This window comes from Sus scrofa, chromosome 17 (assembly GCF_054392235.1).
Source record: "Sus scrofa isolate SSC_HxYL_T2T_F1_AM1 chromosome 17, Sscrofa_HxYL_maternal_Yorkshire_Landrace_v2.0, whole genome shotgun sequence".
In the NCBI taxonomy this organism is placed as follows: Eukaryota; Metazoa; Chordata; class Mammalia; order Artiodactyla; family Suidae; genus Sus; species Sus scrofa.
The window spans coordinates 57770452-57787607 of NC_139399.1; the positions used below are offsets into that span (position 1 = coordinate 57770452).

Consider the following 17156-nt stretch of genomic DNA (forward strand, 5'->3'; position numbering starts at 1 on the left):
CACAGCCACAGCACCGCCAGATCTGAGTTGCACCTGTGATCTACACCACAGCTCATGGCAACGCCAGATCCTTAACCCACTGAGGGAGGTCAGGGATAAACCCCACGTCCTCATGGATACTAGTTGTATTAACTGCTGAGCCACAACGGGAACTCCCACTGTATATTTTTAAAATGACATTTAAAGTCACACAGGCAAGGAGTTCCCATCATGGCTCAGTGGTTAACAAATCCGACTAGGAACCATGAAGTTGCGGGTTCCATCCCCGGCCTTGCTCAGTGGGTTAAGGATCCAGCGTTGCCGTGAGCTGTGGTGTAGGTTGCAGACGCGGCTCGGATCTGGCGTTGCTGTGGCTCTGGTGTAGGCCAGCGGCTACAGCTCCGATTGGACCCCTAGCCTGGGAACCTCCATATGCCTCGGGAGTGGCCCTAGAAAAGGCAAAAAGACAAAAAAAAAAAAAAAGTCCCAGGCAAAAGTGATGTCCCAGAAAGCATTGTTTGGATTTCCCTTACCAAAAAAAAAAAAAAAAAAAAAAAAAAAAAGACTCTCTCACAGACCCCACCTTCATCTAGGTGTGGCCCAGCTTTCCAGAATCGAATCCCAAATCCCCGCAGGAGGTGAGTGCTGGAAGCCCATTCCCCAGAGGTGGCGGCAGACACTGCCTGCCCATAAAAATACACGACAGGCAAAGCCTTGGTCTGAAGGCTCCGGGGTTTTTTCCTTCCTCTTTCCAGCTCTGACAGGCACATGGAAATAATGTTAGGAATGTAAACTTCGAGCATGAATGGGAATTTTATTTTCAGAGATGTTTAACTTTTTTTTTTCCCCTCTTAGGCTGAAACCCTCGTTCATATCCAAATAAATTATCTGGGGGTGTTGATAAGAGAACACATCTTAGAGGGTTTTCATAAAGGTTTGTATTCAGAAAACCAGCCCTTCTCAGGGCTGAACTTTTAATATGGAGTTTGGGGGATGGGGGGCGGGGGGGATGTACAGCATTTGAATTTGCTGTGTTTTCCTTTCCTCTTTATTTGTTCACAAAGCACTCTAGACATCAGGCAACCACAAGTTCAAGGTGGGAAGGAAGATAGGCTTCTCCGGAGACAATCGCCTTTCAAGTCACATGCAGGGATTCAGCTTCTTCCTGGAGCCCTGCCAAAAACAACAGCAGCGAACCAGAGCCTTAGTTTGCTTAGTTTCCTAAGCCAGAAGTTGGGAAATGTTGGTAGAAAAATGGGGACACCTGTTGTCTATCTTTGGCTTTGGGATGAGGGAGCCAGGGACGCTGTTTAAATGGCTGGTGAGGGAAAATGGACATATTACCTGGGCGGGGGGAGTTTCAGGTTTTCTACAAGAACTTTGGGGTGGGGCGGGGTGTTGGCAAATGGACCCCCCCACCGTGATGCAAAGAAGCAGAGTGGGTGCTGAGCAGGGACAAAGGGTAGTCCCCCTTCCCTGTCCCGACCCCCCTTTCACTCTGGCCGTTGTATGGAAACCCAGCTGGCAGGACTGGATCCTCCACGTGCTCTCTGAAACACAGCATTTAGTGATCAAAGAGGGCTGACTCCAGGCTGACGCAATCAGATGTTGCCATTGGAACCTATCCCGTTAGAGATGCAGAGATGGAACAAAAGGCCCTTCCTAAAGGGCTTTTGATCAGCGAACATTCTGCAACGGGCTAGATTGTGCTTAGTTTAGGCTTCACAGACCAGGTGTGGTCTTTATCACCTGCTCTTGTGTGTGTATAGCATAAAAATCATTTTCATTCAGGGGCTGGATGAAAACAGCCTGCGTGGGCTGCATCTGGCCCAGGACACGTGTTTGCAAACCTCTGAGCCATCAGAGAAGGCAAGACAGATGTGTGGGTAGCAAGCAGCAGGCAGGGACAGATTTGTGGTGCCAGCACTGGCCCCATGTGCGTGTCTACAAGGAAGAAGCGGGGCGGTGGACATTGGGCGGGTTCCTGGAGGCGATCCTTGAGAGCAGACCAGGAGCTCCCGGAGTGAACCCCATTTCTTCAGCCATCTGGAATCCGCTCATCTTCCTTCCAGGTGCCAGGTATTTCTCTGGAGAACCACCTTTGCCCCCTGCTCGACTCAGACCTCAGCCTATGAGGGTCGCATCTCCCTGGTCTTGAGAAAGATCCAGGAATGAGCATGTAGCCTCAAAGGTCTGTTAGACACACTGCTGCCAGGGTCGGGGTCGGGGGTGGTCTTTGGATGCTCATCAGATCTTCCCAGCCCTGCTCTGCACCCTCGGCTGCTGCTCAGTCACATCTATAATAAAACACAAGCCCCTTCCATGACTCAGTGGGGCTCCAGCCCACCTCTCCAACCTCGGCTGCCCTCCCACCTTTGCCCTTTATCTCCAGCTGCCCTCATCACCTCTTCTTCCAGGGACACACCCAGCTTGGTCCCTCTGCCATGTCTCAGTACGTGATGGTCGCTCTGCCTGAAACAGTCTTCTCTCCAGTCTTCACAGAGCTTGCCTCATGTAGATCTTTCCTAAAAATTGGCCTCCTTTCCCAACTGCACTAAAATAGTCTTTATCTCTTTGCCTTGCACTATTTTCTTCATCATGTTTGTCACAGCTGGCATCTTGCCTATGTCTGTTGATCCCTGTATTGTCAGTTATCCACCTGGACTGTAAGCTGCAGGAGGGCAGGAATTTTTGTCTCAGGAGTCCTTGGCCCCTAGAAAAAATTCTGGAACAAAAGTAATGCTCCCTGAATATTGGCTGAATGAATAAGTTAATGTTGGCACAAAGATGCTCTCCCTTTCCCAGAAGCCCTGAGTCTAAAAAGGGGTGAAACATACTCTAGCCATAAAGGGAAAATCTACAAGAGCAGAACTGAGAGATAGAGAAACCAGAGGCTGATGGCAAGTTTTTGAACAACTTGATCAACCTGCACCTGAAGGCAAACCACTACTGCCATTTTAAATTACAAAAGCCAATACATTCTCTTTAAGTGTAAACCATTTTGAATTGGAGGTTTTGTTACTTGTAATAAACAAGTTGTCAGAGTATGATTTGGCTAGTCAGAGAGGAAGGACTATGGAAAAAAAGGAGAGAAGAGAGGGCATATGCTGGGTCATTAATTGAGATACTGGGAGATGGAGGAATTCCAGCCTCTCAACCAGTGAAGCTTCTCTGTGAGGCTAAGAGAAACGCTCTTTATAAATTGTAGCAAAGCAGGAGTCAAAAAATAATCTATGTGCCATACATTATGTTCCAGATGTAAGTGATATCATATGGTATTTGTCTTTTTTCTCTTTCTGACTGACTTCACGCAGGATGAGAGTCTCTAGTTCTATACGGCACAAAGGGATCTTTCCACCAAAAGGAAAATCATGGACTTGGAGAATAGACTTGTGGTTGCCAAGGGGGAAGGGGAGGGAGTGGGAGGGACTGCGAGCTTGGGGTAAATAGATGCTGAATGTTGCCTTCGGGATGGATGAGCAATGGGGTCCTGCTGTGTAGCACTGGGAACTCTGTCTAGTCACGTATGATGGAACATATAATGTGAGAAAAAAGAATGTGTACAGGTAAGGGTAACTGGGTCACCATGCTGTCCAGTCGAAAAAATATATATACAAATAAATGATTTTAAAAAAGAGTCTAATGGGGAATATAAAGTTTGGGATAATCAACCTGGGCTTATTTGGACCATGTTCTGGCTACAAAGTGGGGAGAGCGCGGGTCCTACAGAGAACACAGATGCTGGGGTCAAGTGAGCTGTGAGGCGCTCCCAGCCACTGGAGACTCTTTCCCTCGGTGTGGCCAGCACCTACACCTCAACTACCCCATCTGAAAAATGGGATGACAAAACCCAATCTCAATGGTGCTGTAATGAGCCTTAAATGAGAACTGATACATTAAATCACTGGGCATAGAAGGTAACCCACAACAGGTGTTCAAGAAAAGCTGCAACGATGCTGATGACGATGGCGTCTGGATTGCCCTGCTTCAAACAGGCGCTTGAATTTGGAGAGTTGCTAAAAGTCTGCTAGCCCCAGAATCGAGAGTCAGACACAGAAGTGCTCTTCAGGAAAAGTGGAGAACGTGGCTTCTGCAGAGTCTGGGCTCGGTCAGTTCTAACAAGAAGGATCACGAAAAATGCTCAGGGTTTTACACCACGTGTCATCCCGTGTGGCTTCTTGCAAAAGCCCCGAGATGCTCACAGCCACCCTCCCGGTCCCCTGACATCTACATAATGCTTTCAACCACTGTCCCAGAGCATCCAGAGATGACGGTGGAGGACATGGCGACGAAGCTACTGTCCTTCTTTTCCTCTCCATCCTCTCTTACACCAAGGAGCAAGTCTCACTTGGATGCTGAGGTGCCTTATCACCTCCCCAGGGCTTTCTCTATTGTCCCAAGCTCATTAGGGACAGTGCTGGGACAGGAAAGCAACTGACTGACCGTTTAGCCAACCCATCTTTGAACTCTTTCCTGCAGGTTCATTTATCAGATTAGTGGAGCTCTAAGAACTATGTCTTTGTTGATGAGATGACGTGGCATGCAGAAGTTCTGATGGGGAGGAATGCAGGAAAATTCCACACCTGGCCCAGGTGAAGAGCCAAAAGCTGAGCCCCTAGGAACTTAGGGGGTGTAGACAGGGAGGCCGTTAGGTCAAAGGACTCTTGGGAGGTGGCCGTCAGAGAAGAGTGATGGGGCATGCTGAACCCACAGTGGCTCTCCCCCCATTTTTTGCAGAGGGATGTCTAGACTCTTTTAGAAGCTCCTTCCCGTAGAGAGAGGTGCACTGCGGGCACTCAGGCCTGCCCCGTCTGCCATTGGAACAGCCCCTCGTCTTCTGCGGCTGGCGAAGGCTCGGCTCTGATCACCATCCATCACAAACTGGTGAGAGAACCAGTGCCCAGGGCCTGCATGCCCGGAGCTCACAGAGCCCATCTGTATGGACCCCTTGGCACTGGGACACACAGACCCAAGCAGCGGGCCCACAGGGCTGGCAGCCTTGTATGTTTTCCCTCCTGGCTCATATTTCTCCCTCCAGGAGCAGCAAACAGCAGAATGCACCCTCCTCCTGAGAGCTGGGAAGGCTGGCAGCCTCCGAGGCCCGTCCCCTCTCTGGACACATGGAAACAAGCCCTAGCAAAGCCCTGAGAAGAAGGTGGGCCTTTATCAGGGTCCCGGTCACCTCTTCCTAAGGACACGAGACGACTTCTTTAGCCACTGCCGAGAAACCTGGCTATTCTGTTGGAAGAAGCCTCCAGAGCCTGTGCTTTAGCTGGCCGCCCATGACCCAGGGTCAGTGCCCGATCGCTCACGTTCCCTCCTCCTGCCACCTTCCAAGGCATCGGCAGATCCGTGGCTCTACTTCCATCACAGGCCCTGCCTTGTCCACGTCTCTCCACCGCCGCCAAGTCCACTCCCATCCAGGCCAGCGCCATCTTTAATCTGGACCACTCAGTATCCCTCACCTTTGCCGCTTCTGTTTTGCACCCTCCAATCCATCCTCCACAGAGAGAGCATTGAAAAAGATCTATCAGACCAAGTCACTCACCTGTTAATGTTTTCTGGGAGGTGTTGAATCTAGACTAAAACTTCACCTCCTTCCCCAGCTCCAAATCTCTGTGTTCTGGTCCCTCTATAACATACTGGTGACACTCCACTGGCATCACCTCCTTCCCCAGCTCCAAATCTCTGTGTTCTGGTCCCTCTATAACATACTGGTGACACTCCACTGGACTGGGATGCTTTCTGTTCCTCGAACACCAAGCCCTCTCCTACCTCAGGACTTTTGCACATGCGATCCTCACTGCCCGGCCAGATCTTTTCCCAGATCTTTAAAGGAACCGCCTCTTTCTCATTTTCCTGTTATAGTCGTTTCTTCTCTGGATGCTAGAACTTCCCATAAACTTCTGTCCCAACATCAGAGCCTCTCTCCAGCTGCCACCTTCTGTTCTTGCTCCCAGGGCTGTGCCTGCTCTGCCCTTGATGGCCCCTAATTGTCTAGCCTGGTGGAGACAATCCAGAACCAGGGGTCAGAAAATATTGGTCTGAGCCCCATCTCTGCTACTTAGTTGCTTTGCGTTCATGCCTCATTTTCCTAATCTGTAAATCTGTAGAATATTGATTTTTCCTTCCTAGGGATCCTGGGAGGACACATGAGCTAACAGAGGCAAAGGGTTTTAGAAACAGGATGCCCTTCATGGATATTAACATTTAACTCATACTTACAGAACCCTTACTGCGAGTCAGACAGGCCTAGACTAGGAGGCCAAGGATCAGTGTGTCTGCCCTTGAGCACAGCGGGAAGGGGACGGTGGCCTGGGTGACGGAGGCAGCTAGGAACAGCTTGGGTTCAAATCCTGTACTTGTCCCCCAGCGGTATTATGACTTTGGAAAATGTCTTCATTTTTTCCATGTCAGTTTCATGCTGTAGAAAATCAGTTTACTGGCCCCTTCCAGAATAGTTGTGAGGATTAAGCAAGTTAATCTAAATAAATCTCTTTAAAGATGCCTGACATAGTACGGATTAAACAGTCATTAGTTATCAGAAGGGGAAGCCGATTGATCGGCATTATTCTACGCTTTTTGTTTGCTGTCTACTCAAATTCCACCCATTGCACCAGGCTCGGATCCACCCCCAACTCATCAGTCTGCCCGCAGGCCACCCCCTCCCCAGCGTTAGTGTTGGAAACAGTAGCGTCTGCTTTCACATCCAGCCTCTTTGTGGCTATTTGAGTTGTCCTCCCAGCCTCCCCATGTGTCCTGGGGCTCAGAAGATTCTCAAGAAATATATCAAGCAGGAAGAGGACCAGGAGCTGAGGCTGGGGCACTGCTGGGGTGATGAGCTGTTCCAACAGCAGACCTAGTGCAGTGGAACCCTGGGGGAAGCCCACTGTGATGGGAACTGTGCCTCTCCCCATGACCTTTCCCCCGTGGGCGTCTCTGATCCAGAAGCAGAAATCTTTCAAGTGACAGAAACCTATCTTTAACTGGTGCAGGCTGAGAAGGAGTCCATTGACTCATGGGAGGAAAGCCTCAAGGGATAAAGTGGGCTTCAGGCACAGCTGGACTCAGGAGTCTGCTTTTGCATTCCATCTCTCTGCTTTTCTTTCCTCTCTCCAGCAAACCCATCAACTCAAATTCAAGCTGGCCCGGCCTAGATTCCCCTGGTACCAAAAATCCCCGGTTCTCTTCTGCAGTCAGGGATGGAGGCAGCCCCACCCCAGTGATGGCGGCTGAGAATGGGGGAGGGTTGAGTGGTTCTTAAAGGGAAAAGCCAACCCCTACCACCACGAGATGGGGAGGCCTTCAGGGCAAAGACACAGGGTTATCCTCCTAACACCACATGCTTGAACTCAAAGACGGAAGAATGTGGAGGCGGCCAGAGGACAGTGGAAAACACATTCTCTGTACCTCAAGGAATGAGGGGGCAGGGCGCCTGCCTGTAGGCTTGTTACTGAACCAAAACTTGGGTCCATTGGCCCCACAGCACAGCCAGTCTACTGACACCTGGCGGTGGTGAAGCAAAGGGTCGCGTTTATTGCAAGGCAGAGACAAGGAGTCTGAGGCCGCTAGTGCTCAAAAAGCTCGAACTCCCGGTGGGTTTCAGGACAGCATTTTTAAAGGCCAGGTGAGGGAAAGGAGTCCCAGGGTATGTGACCTGCTCAGGCACAGTTCCGACTAGTTGATGGCGCGGGAACAGGGATTAACCTGATCAATTCTTAGGCGCCAGTAGGTCTGGGAGCTCACGATCATCAAGCGGTGAACTTCTTCCATTTGGTGGGGGTTTTAGCATCGGGAAAACAACTCAGGAAACGTGCATTGGATACTGTCATCTGGGTACTTTACAGAGGCCCTAAAACAGAGGATATTGGGGAAGAGTCTGTGCCTGAAGTCCCCTGAAGACATTAAACGGGCTGCCTGGTGGGAGGGGCTTTTAGGTTAAGTGGTCAGAAGAGGGGACATTGGAGCTGAAACCTATAGGTTGAGAAGGAATTGCATGGAAGAGTCGGAAGGAAAGGCTTTCCAGGCGAGGGAGGGAAGACCAGGGGCAAAATCCCAAAAGCATGGCTTGCGGTCCGCTTGGCTGACTTAATGCAGAAAATCTCGCGAGAATCAGGGTTCACGGAGCAGCGTGTTTACCGCATGGGTCTCTCTCTTCTAAGTGCGCACGTGTTTGGACCCATCTCACCCTCAGCGCAGAAAGGTTCTGTCGCCTGTTGTTTCAAAGCCTCTGAGACGCGTGAGGCTAAATAAACTTGCCTGGGTGTTTACCGCTGGTAAACAAGAGTCAGACTTTGAACTCCTCTCTTTCCCTCGCCTTCTCCGCTCCCATTTTACAGCCAGACTTTCAAATCTTTCCACGGGTTCAAAGTGTGGTCAAGAGTTGAGGCGAACAGGACCTTCCTGATGGCTCTGCCCCACTCCCAATCCCTCAGCTGCCTTCCTGGTGCAGATAAAACATCCAGTGAAGCCGGAGGCTGTTGCTCACGCTCAAGAACACCCTTGCTTAAACGAGGGCTAAGGACACAGAATGCTTTTTCCCTTTCTTATTTCGCTAGTCAAAGGGACCTTCTTGATGCTCTAGTCCAGCAGTCACCGAATGCCCAACGTGGGGAGCCCTTATGCCAAGACCCTGGGATTAAATGCTGAACACGCCACAGACTCAGCCCCCTCTAGGACCCCAGCGCCCACCCCTGCCAAGTCTCTGTAGCAATTATGTCCCCGAAAAGCAATAACCGAGAATAAAAGAAGGCTGCCTCAGGAGAATAGCTTTTGCAAAGGTTGGAAGACCAACGTGCCGTGAATGCAACACTTAGAGTCCCCCCTTCACCCCCACTTCCCTCCCTGAAAGAGCCACCCTCTTGATGGTCCTTTTTCCTGATGCCATCACTTTTGCCTGATGTGGGATTATGATGCTTTCACACGTTGGCCATCTCTTTGGTTTCACTTGAGTGCCCTCATTTTCAAATCCTAGCTGAGCCTGCCTCCTAAAGCTTTCCCAGATCCAGCCCCTTTCCTGCATCTTGGCCACCACTGGCCCAATTCTGTCCCTATCATCTCTTGCCATCGTTTATTGCTTCTGAACTAGCTTCCTTTTGCTTGATGCTCAGCAGGCCAAAATGCTGTGATGCCAAGGTTTGCAGTAAAAAGCAGGTTGAACTTGCAAGGCAGCCAAACGAGGAGACATGAAAAGAATCTGAATATTCGCCTCCCACAGGCGAGGGGCTGGGGTATTTATGGGATAACGAATTAAGAAGCGGGGTGGTCTGTGGCATGGGGGGGGCGTGGGCTGCATGGGGAAAGGTAATTGGAAAAAGGTGTCATTGTCGTTCTGCGCAGGTGTAACTAGGCTACAGGCCTCTGCACTTTTGGAAGGTCACTGAGCGGACACCGGCGCATGCCCAGTTGGAGGGTCCGTGGTCTCATCCAGTCTCAACCAGCTCAGCTAGAACTGGGCACAGCTGATTCCAAGTCCCTGGAAAACACCTCGATTAGGCTAAGTGCCGCTGGAGGACACGCAAGTCTTCTGTCCATGACCTTGGTTCCTGAAGGCAGGTGAAGTGGGTTTGACTAATTCCCCAAGGTTTTATTCCCTCCTGGCCTGGTTCCAACTCCAGCCTCCCGCTGGGGAAGGCTAACCTCGATGCAAATTGGACCATGGAAGGGGCTCTGGAGGAAGTTCGAGGCTGCCCAACATCTTCTGAATGCTCACCCTGTGTTGGGGAGTTTCCCATAGTGCAGTTCGTATGTTCCTGATTGGCAGACATTGGCGTTTTCCCAGCCTCCCTTGCTGTTCCAGGCTGTCGGATGACTCTGGCTTCTCCAAGCACAGCCTCTCCCTTGAGATTATGCTTTCAAAGGGAAAATGTGGGGCGCCCAAAATTGAGGTTTTGCTAAACATGGCCGTGGAGGCATCTGGTCCCTCTGAGGGAGTGGGGAGCACCCTCTGGTGTCAGGGGCCCTCTGGTCGGGCACAGCTCCTGGCTGTGTGTCTCCTAAACTCAACTAACTGCCTGTTCTTTGGAAAATTCTGCAGCCTCTCCTCCTTTAAAGAATTTGAGTTTTGGAGTTCCCATTGGAGCTCAATAGAAACAAATCTGACTAGGAACCGTGAGGCTGCGGGTTCAATCCCTGGCCTGACTCAGTGGGTTAAGGATCCGGCACTGCAGTGTGGTGTAGGTTGCAGATGTGGCTTGGATCCTGCTTTGCTGTGGCTGTGGTATAGGCGGCAGCTGTAGCTCCGATTCAACCCCTAGCCCGGGAGCCTCCATATGCTGCAGGTGCGGCCCTAAAAAGCAAAAAAAAAAAAAATTGAGTTTTGCTTAATCCAGTCAGTGGAGTTTGCTGTTGGCAGTTAAGAAGCCTGATGGATACAAACCACATCCCTCTCCCACCTCAGTCATTTTCGCTGGTTTCCCTGAGACCCAGCCCTGCCCACCCCTCTGGCTTCCTGCGTGTGCACCCCCACCACAGCTTGTACTCTAAGTACGGAAGGTGGGCCCCTCGCCTCCCTCTCCTTCACACTCTGCTGGGCAGAGGGCTTTTATCTTACCAGAGGTGGGAAGTGCCCACTTGACAGAAGAAAAAGCTGCAGCTCAGCGATGTAGTCACATTTACCCCAGAGTAAGAAGCAGAGCTCGAATCCCCAGGTTCAGGTTGAGAGCCTTTTAGCTGGAACACAAGGCCTTCCTAAACCCCACTTCCCCACAGTCTGCGCCCTCACCTCTCTGGGCACCTCAGCCTACCCTCTACCCAGGCACAGCCTCTGTCCTCGTCCCCGCCTTGGCCCAGGCTGCTTCCTCTCCCTGGGCTCAAATTGTGCTCTGCCTCTTTTCAGCTGTGTGAGATGAGGCAAGTCACCAAACCTCTCTGTGCCTCATTTTCTCATCTGTAAAATCATGTAACCAAGTGCAATCAGATTGAGTGGCTTTGTAAATATTAGCTGCTATTATGCTTGCTTTTGTGTGTATGTTTGTGTATGATTACATTTCTATGAAGTTTAAGAACAGGCTTTTTTTTTTTTTTTTTTTTTTTTTTTTTTTAGGGCCACACCTGCAGTATGTGGAGTTTCCCAGGCTAGGGGTTGAATCTCAGAGCTACAGCTGCCAGCCTACACCACAGCCACAGCAATGCCAGATCCAAGCCGCATCAGTGACCTATACCACAGCTCGTGGCAACGCGGGATCCTTAATCCACTGAGCCAGGCCAGGGATCGAACCCACAACCTCATGCTTCCTAGTTGGATTCGTTTTTGCTGCTCCACGATGGGAACTCTGCAACAGGCTATTCTTATCATTGTTGTCATCGGCCTCTGGCAATGTCCGTGCCTGCCCGCCTCTGCTGACTCCTCTTCCCTTTGGGCGCCCCCTTCCCAGTGCGGCACATTCACCGCTTCCTGCTCAGGGCCTGGGCAGCAGAGGCTGTGGTTCCCAGGCTGGACGCTGGAACCTGAAGGCCTGGGATCCTCGCTTGGCTTTATTCACTTATGAGCTGTGTGCCCTTGGGCAAGTGACTTAACCTCTCTGTGTGCACCTCAGTTTCCTGGGTGAAATGGCAGTGATAGAGGGACCCACGTCATGGAGTAGGTGTGGAGACCAAATGCGTTGATATTGAAAGCCGTGCCTGGTACCCGGGAAGCACTTCATAGTGTTGCCTCTTATGAGCTGTTTGCATCGGCCTTTCTCTCTAAACCGTGAGCAGCTGAGGGGCATGAACCAGGCTTTATCTTTGTGTTCTTGGCCTCTCATACAGCCCGGACCTGGTCGGTGCTACATTAGTGCCCCTTGTTTGCAGTCCGGTCTCATGTCAGCTTTGTTTTTTTCCTAGTTCCCGCCTGAAAAAAAAAAATAAATAAATAAATAAAAGAAAGAAAGAAAAGAAAGCGTGCCCCCATCCAAGCTTGGCATCTTTGGGGGCTGCTGCTCCAGGAAGATCCAGGGCCCGGGAACCTGTCAGCGGTGGGGACTGGCCCTCCTCCGCAGGGGACTTGGGGACCCACTGCCCTCGGCAGGGGGGCGTTTAGGGTCACATTTGGAGGCATTTTTGAGGGAGGCATCTCATAGAGGACCACAGCATATGTTGTCTCTTGGGCGATGCCAGATGGTGGCAATTTGGCTGGGCGCCCTCTATCTGTGAGCCCGCTGACCCATTCAGAGGCTCCAAAATGCAAAAGAGAAATGAAAATGGTGCTTTGAAATGACTGGAGCTGGACGCTGCATGGAGCCTGGCAACGAAGGAGCACGCCGTTGCCACCAGTGCTTGACTGTATTCACGCACCAGCGAAGCGGGATGGATTCCAGTCGGCTTAATGACCACCCTGGTTAGCTGGCGGGTACACTCAACCTGACTGCCATGCAAAGGGTCAGAACAGTGCAGTGATTAAGAGATCAGGCCCCGGAGCCCCACTGCCTGGGCTCCAATCCCAGCTTCTCCGCTTCCCAGTTGTGTGAAGCTTTGGCAAAGGACGTCCATTCTCTGGGCCTCAATCCCCTTTATCTGTAAAATGGGAACGCTATTGCTGTAACCGCAGAAAAACATTCTAGACAAACAATACGGTTTGCCTGTGTGTCGATGGCAACCACTAACTCCCCTACAGTGCTGCCCTCGTGCCAGGAGCTGTTCTTTATGTGTATTCTCTCATTTAATCCTTACAACCATCATGAGGGAGGGGCCAGTACCATCTCTCTTTTTTTAAATCAGCAACATAAGGAGAGTTCAAACAGCACACTCGAGGTCAATAAGCTAGAAAAAAATCAGGATTCCGACTTAGCCAGGCTGGCCCCCAGTCCATGTTCTTGCCATTGAGCTGTGCTGCCAGACATAAGACAGAGACTCAATGGCAGATACAGTCCTGCCCCGAAGCAAGCAGCTATGATCTACTCTGGAAGATGAGAGAAAGCCACGTACACAACAACTCAAAGCAACCACACGCTCTCAGCTTTGCTAACTGGTGCTGACTGATCTTTTTCCCCTTGAATACAAGGCTGTAGCTTGGATGATTTGGGCTACAAGTGACAGTCAACCCAACTCAGTGTTTTCAACAATGACGATGTCAGTGGTTGGTAATACTGGCACAGGCGTTCAAATTGTTGTAGTTTGGTTAATCCAGTGACTCAGAGACATCATTAAGGAACCTGGGTCTTTCCCATTTTCTGTTCTGTGATCTTTGGGATGTCAGCTTTGTCCACAGGCCAGCTCCCGTCTTGACACAGGTGGCTTCCCACAATTCCAGGTAGTTCTGCCTGTGAAGAGTGTCTGAGAGGCGAATTTTCATTGTTCTTGGGTATTTTCTTAGGAGTCTGAAAATATTCTCTAGAATCTTCTGGAAGATTTCCCATCTACCCAAAGAGAGTCTCATGCTCCTTCCTAGACCAATCCCTGCAGGGGTGGGGGGTGACTGGTCATCTGGAGTTGACTGGATGGGGGCAGAGCTGAGGTCTTGGTTCCTGCACTGACCTCTTGCTTCTCTCCTCCCCCTGACTCGCTTCTGCCTTTCCTCCTGCTGGAATGCCTGTCCTGTTTCTTGGTATCATTATTACACACCATTGGTGTCATTTAGGGCTCATTTCAGGTTCAAGTAACTGGCAACCCAAGTAAGGTGACTTAAATGCAGTTGCGTTTGTTTTTCTCCCACCACAGGAAGCCCAGAGGCAGGCCTGGCAGAGCCAGTGCTGTATCTGTCATTGATGTTCCAGGGACCAGGCTCTTTCTGTCTCCCAACTTGCATCCTCAGCGCGCTGGTCTTCATCCACAGGCTCATCCATCACCTTCTGGTTCTAAAGCAGCGGCTTCACCTCCAGGCAGGAAGGAGAGAGAAGGAAGGAAGGGCAGCTCCTGTGTCACAGACCCAACAGTGCATCTCAGGAATGCCGTGTAGACATCCATGGATGGTCCAGTGGCTGGAAAGGAGTCACGTGGCCACTGTTAGCTGCAAGGGAGTCTGGGAAAACATGAGCATCTTTTCTGGGCACCATGGCGCCTTATCAAAGGCGGGTCCTGATGGTGAGGAGTGAGGAGTAGATACTTAGTGAGGAGTAGATACTTAGTGAGGAGTAGATACTTAGGAAGCCCCTCACTGTGTCTGTCACATCCTTTACAGCTCATATCACCCCGAACCCCCACCATCAACCCTTCCCTACTGGCCCCACGTCAATGGGCTCTTCTTCCCTTCTTAGAAACTAATACGAAAAAGGAGGAGGGAAGCGTCTCATGGAATACTTTGTCATCTGGGTCACTCCTCCAAACCCTTGCACGTGGTGTTGTTGGCACATCTTTGTTGGTGGGGGAGACTGAGGCTCAGAGGGTAGTGATGGTTTGCTCAAGGCCATAACTAGTACGGGGCTTAGCAGGAATGTGGACCTGGGTCTGTCTCACGGCCAAGTGCGTGCTCTCTCCTACCCACCAGTTCCCCCAGAGCTCCAGTAAGAATGGTCACTGCTCATGGCCAGTTCTCCTGTCTGCCTCTCTGTCTCCCCCAGTTATGCTGCACAGCCCTTGGGTCAGGACCAGCACTCAGGGGGTTCCTGTGTTCCCACACGAGGGGAACATGTTCTGATCAGCACAGGCCTCCTGGCAGAGGACAGGGGGACCACTGTGGGCTGGGGTTGGCCTGTGAGCACCACAGCCAGCCTCTGACTGTAGAAACCTGGGCACGGAGCTTCCCATGTGGCTTTCCAGCGGGCGCCGTTCTTGGACAGACATGAACACAAATAGGGAATGTTTTTCTCCTTCCTCTCCCTCCCCGGAGTTCTGCTGGGGGCCGGCTCATGGGAAGCTGGTTAATTGGAACTGTCCCTGCCACCCTGGTGAGAAATGGGACATTGTACACCGTGTCCCCTGGAGAAAGGCTCCCATCTGTTCAGTCCAGGAGGATAATTACGTAGATAAATTACCCACCTCCTCATCCCTCCGCAGCCTGGGTGGGGGGGGTGGGGGCTCATGATGAAGGTTCCTAAGTGACCTTTGAGAAGCAGGAATATAACTAAATCAGCCCCGGGATGGGTCGTCTGCCCTGAGGACAACTGCGGCATCGATTTTCTATTCTAGGGGTGGAGAACGGACATTTGTTTTGAATCATTTTTGGTAATGAATCTGTGATTCAGGAAAGATGCTTCTACAAAGATTATTGTGGAACTTGGTGTGACTTCCAGCAATAGAGAACGTCACTGGGTTTATTATGAGCTCTTATGACCAAGAGGAAAGACCCCAGGCTGAGCAACTTAGGCAAACGAGCAGGTGCCTCCCCAGCCGCAGTGCAGTCAATCTCTCTCTCCCAATACCCCAGCAGTGAATAGATTATGTGGGACTTTGTCTGCCTGGGAGAGCCCTGGCCTGGGAGCGAGGGTTTGTGGGTGAAGTCTGGTCACTGCCCTGACCACTCACAGTGCCCTAGGCAGTTCACTTCCTCTGCCGGGGCCTCAATGTTCCCACCTGTGGAATGGGAGGAGAGTAGGTTTCAGAATAGTGGTCCCCTAAGTTGTGCTAGTTCTTGGAAACCAAAGATGCTACTTACATGGCAAAGGGGAATTAAGGCTGCAGATGGAGTGAAGTTGCTTATCAGCCGACCTCAGTGTAGAGAGATGACCCGGGGTCATCTGGGTGGCCCTGTGTCATCGCAGGGTCCCGAGAAGTGGAGGGGGGAGGCAGAAGAGGGAGAAGCAGGGAGATGCAGTGAGAGGAGGGCTTAGCCTGTCACTGTGACATTGAAGACGGAGGGAAGAGGCCACGAGCCAAGGAATGTGGGTGGCATCAAAAGTGGAAACAGCCAGAAACAGATTCTCCTTTGGAACAGTCCCACTGACTGACATTGAAGTGTCAGACCTCTGTCACCCGCGTCAGACCCACAAGGATGAAAGCCAGTGCATGCCGAGCGCTCACCAGGAGCCGGGCACGGTTTGAGGAGCTTTATGTGCATCGTTAGAGAAACCTGGAAAGGTGGAGATTATTATCGCTCCGTGTTTGACAAACGAGGAAACGGAGGCCCCGAGGAGTGCACTGCTTGCCTGGGGCCACAGCGCCGGGAGTGACGGAGCCTCGGCTTCACCTCCTCTGGATCATCAGCCTGTCGCCCATTCCCTGTGCAGACAGTGGGCATTTCCTAAATTTTCTGAAAAGGGCTGTGCAAACATGGCACCAGTGAGGGTGACCACGAGTCCCAGGTTGCCTGGGACAGTCTCTCTGTCCTAGATTAATTATTAACGGCCTCTGGTCGTGTTTGACAAGGATCTCATTTGGGGGACAACTGTCATCACCCCACGGACCCTCCCTCCCAGTGGGGACTCGAGGAGGCAGATGGGCAGTGCTGGGACCAGTTGGGCTCAAGGACTATGTCAGAAAGCCCTGGAATGCGGGAACTTGTATTTGAGTCTGGGTTCTAGGACCATTTCTCCCTGTAACCCTGGGAAACAGGCGCCCACGTGATCCGCTGCCAGCACGGGGCTGCTGTTTTCATCTTTGCTGCATGTCCCCGCGCCCGCCCTCCTCCCCGAGGACCCCAGACATGCTCAGGTGCACATCCGGCCCAGGGCCTTTGCTTTCATCCACATAAATCACCCCTTTTCCTCCTCGCCTCCTTTGCTCAGATGTCAGCTTCTCAGAGATGCCTTCCTGACCACTCTATTTACAACGGCCCGTGACTCCCTCCCACCCCCGAAGCAACTCTCCTTCCATCCCAGTGTTATTCTTTATAAATAAAAACACAGTCTGACAATTGGTGTTCCCTGTTTATCCTGTTTCTACCCTGTCTGCCCCAACAGAACGAAAGCTCTAGAGAGTCAGGATTTTTGTCCTTCTGTTTTTAAACTACTATATCCCTGGTGCCACCTACCATCATATAGTGGACGCTGAATAAATGAATGGATAAATGAATGAATGAATTCAGGGAAGCCATGAGATCTTGGCGTATGTTTGTGGAACTGAGAAATGAATGACTTTGAGCAATGAAAAAATATTTCTCACGTGCTTTTCACATGCAGCGAGCTTTTCGTGCTGTCTGCCTTGATTGTCATATTTACACATTCCCCGATGTTTTCTAAACATTCATTTATTTTCCACCAGGACTCTGTTGTCTTCTGTTTAAATTACCAGGGCCTCTAGAATTTATTTTGATGTACGTAATGAGATATGAATCAGACCATATATTTCTCTAGATCATTAGGTCCTTTCAAAATGATCTGAAT

General features: G+C 51.0%; 2 long non-coding RNA genes across 7 annotated transcripts; one reads left to right on the forward strand and one right to left on the reverse strand.

Annotated features, from left to right (window-relative positions):
• Positions 1 to 776: 776 nt before the first annotated feature.
• Positions 777 to 9190, reverse strand: LOC110257445 (uncharacterized). Of its 2 annotated transcripts, XR_014832718.1 has the most exons (5): positions 6205 to 9190; positions 2385 to 2704; positions 1830 to 2276; positions 1244 to 1297; positions 900 to 1152 (listed from the first exon to the last, which is right to left on the reverse strand). It is a non-coding gene; the product is annotated as an uncharacterized LOC110257445 (long non-coding RNA). The 2 variants fall into 2 exon arrangements; XR_014832719.1 differs by lacking the exons at positions 1244 to 1297; positions 1830 to 2276; positions 2385 to 2704 and having other exon boundaries at positions 777 to 1152.
• On the forward strand, positions 1659 to 16687 carry LOC146395350 (uncharacterized). 5 transcript variants are annotated; one of them, XR_014832720.1, is made up of 6 exons: positions 1878 to 2051; positions 4459 to 4571; positions 4717 to 4863; positions 5018 to 5271; positions 9319 to 9534; positions 13618 to 16687. It is a non-coding gene; the product is annotated as an uncharacterized LOC146395350 (long non-coding RNA). The 5 variants fall into 5 exon arrangements; XR_014832721.1 differs by lacking the exon at positions 4459 to 4571 and having other exon boundaries at positions 1853 to 2058; XR_014832723.1 differs by lacking the exons at positions 4459 to 4571; positions 5018 to 5271 and having other exon boundaries at positions 1659 to 2058.
• Positions 16688 to 17156: the final 469 nt, after the last annotated feature.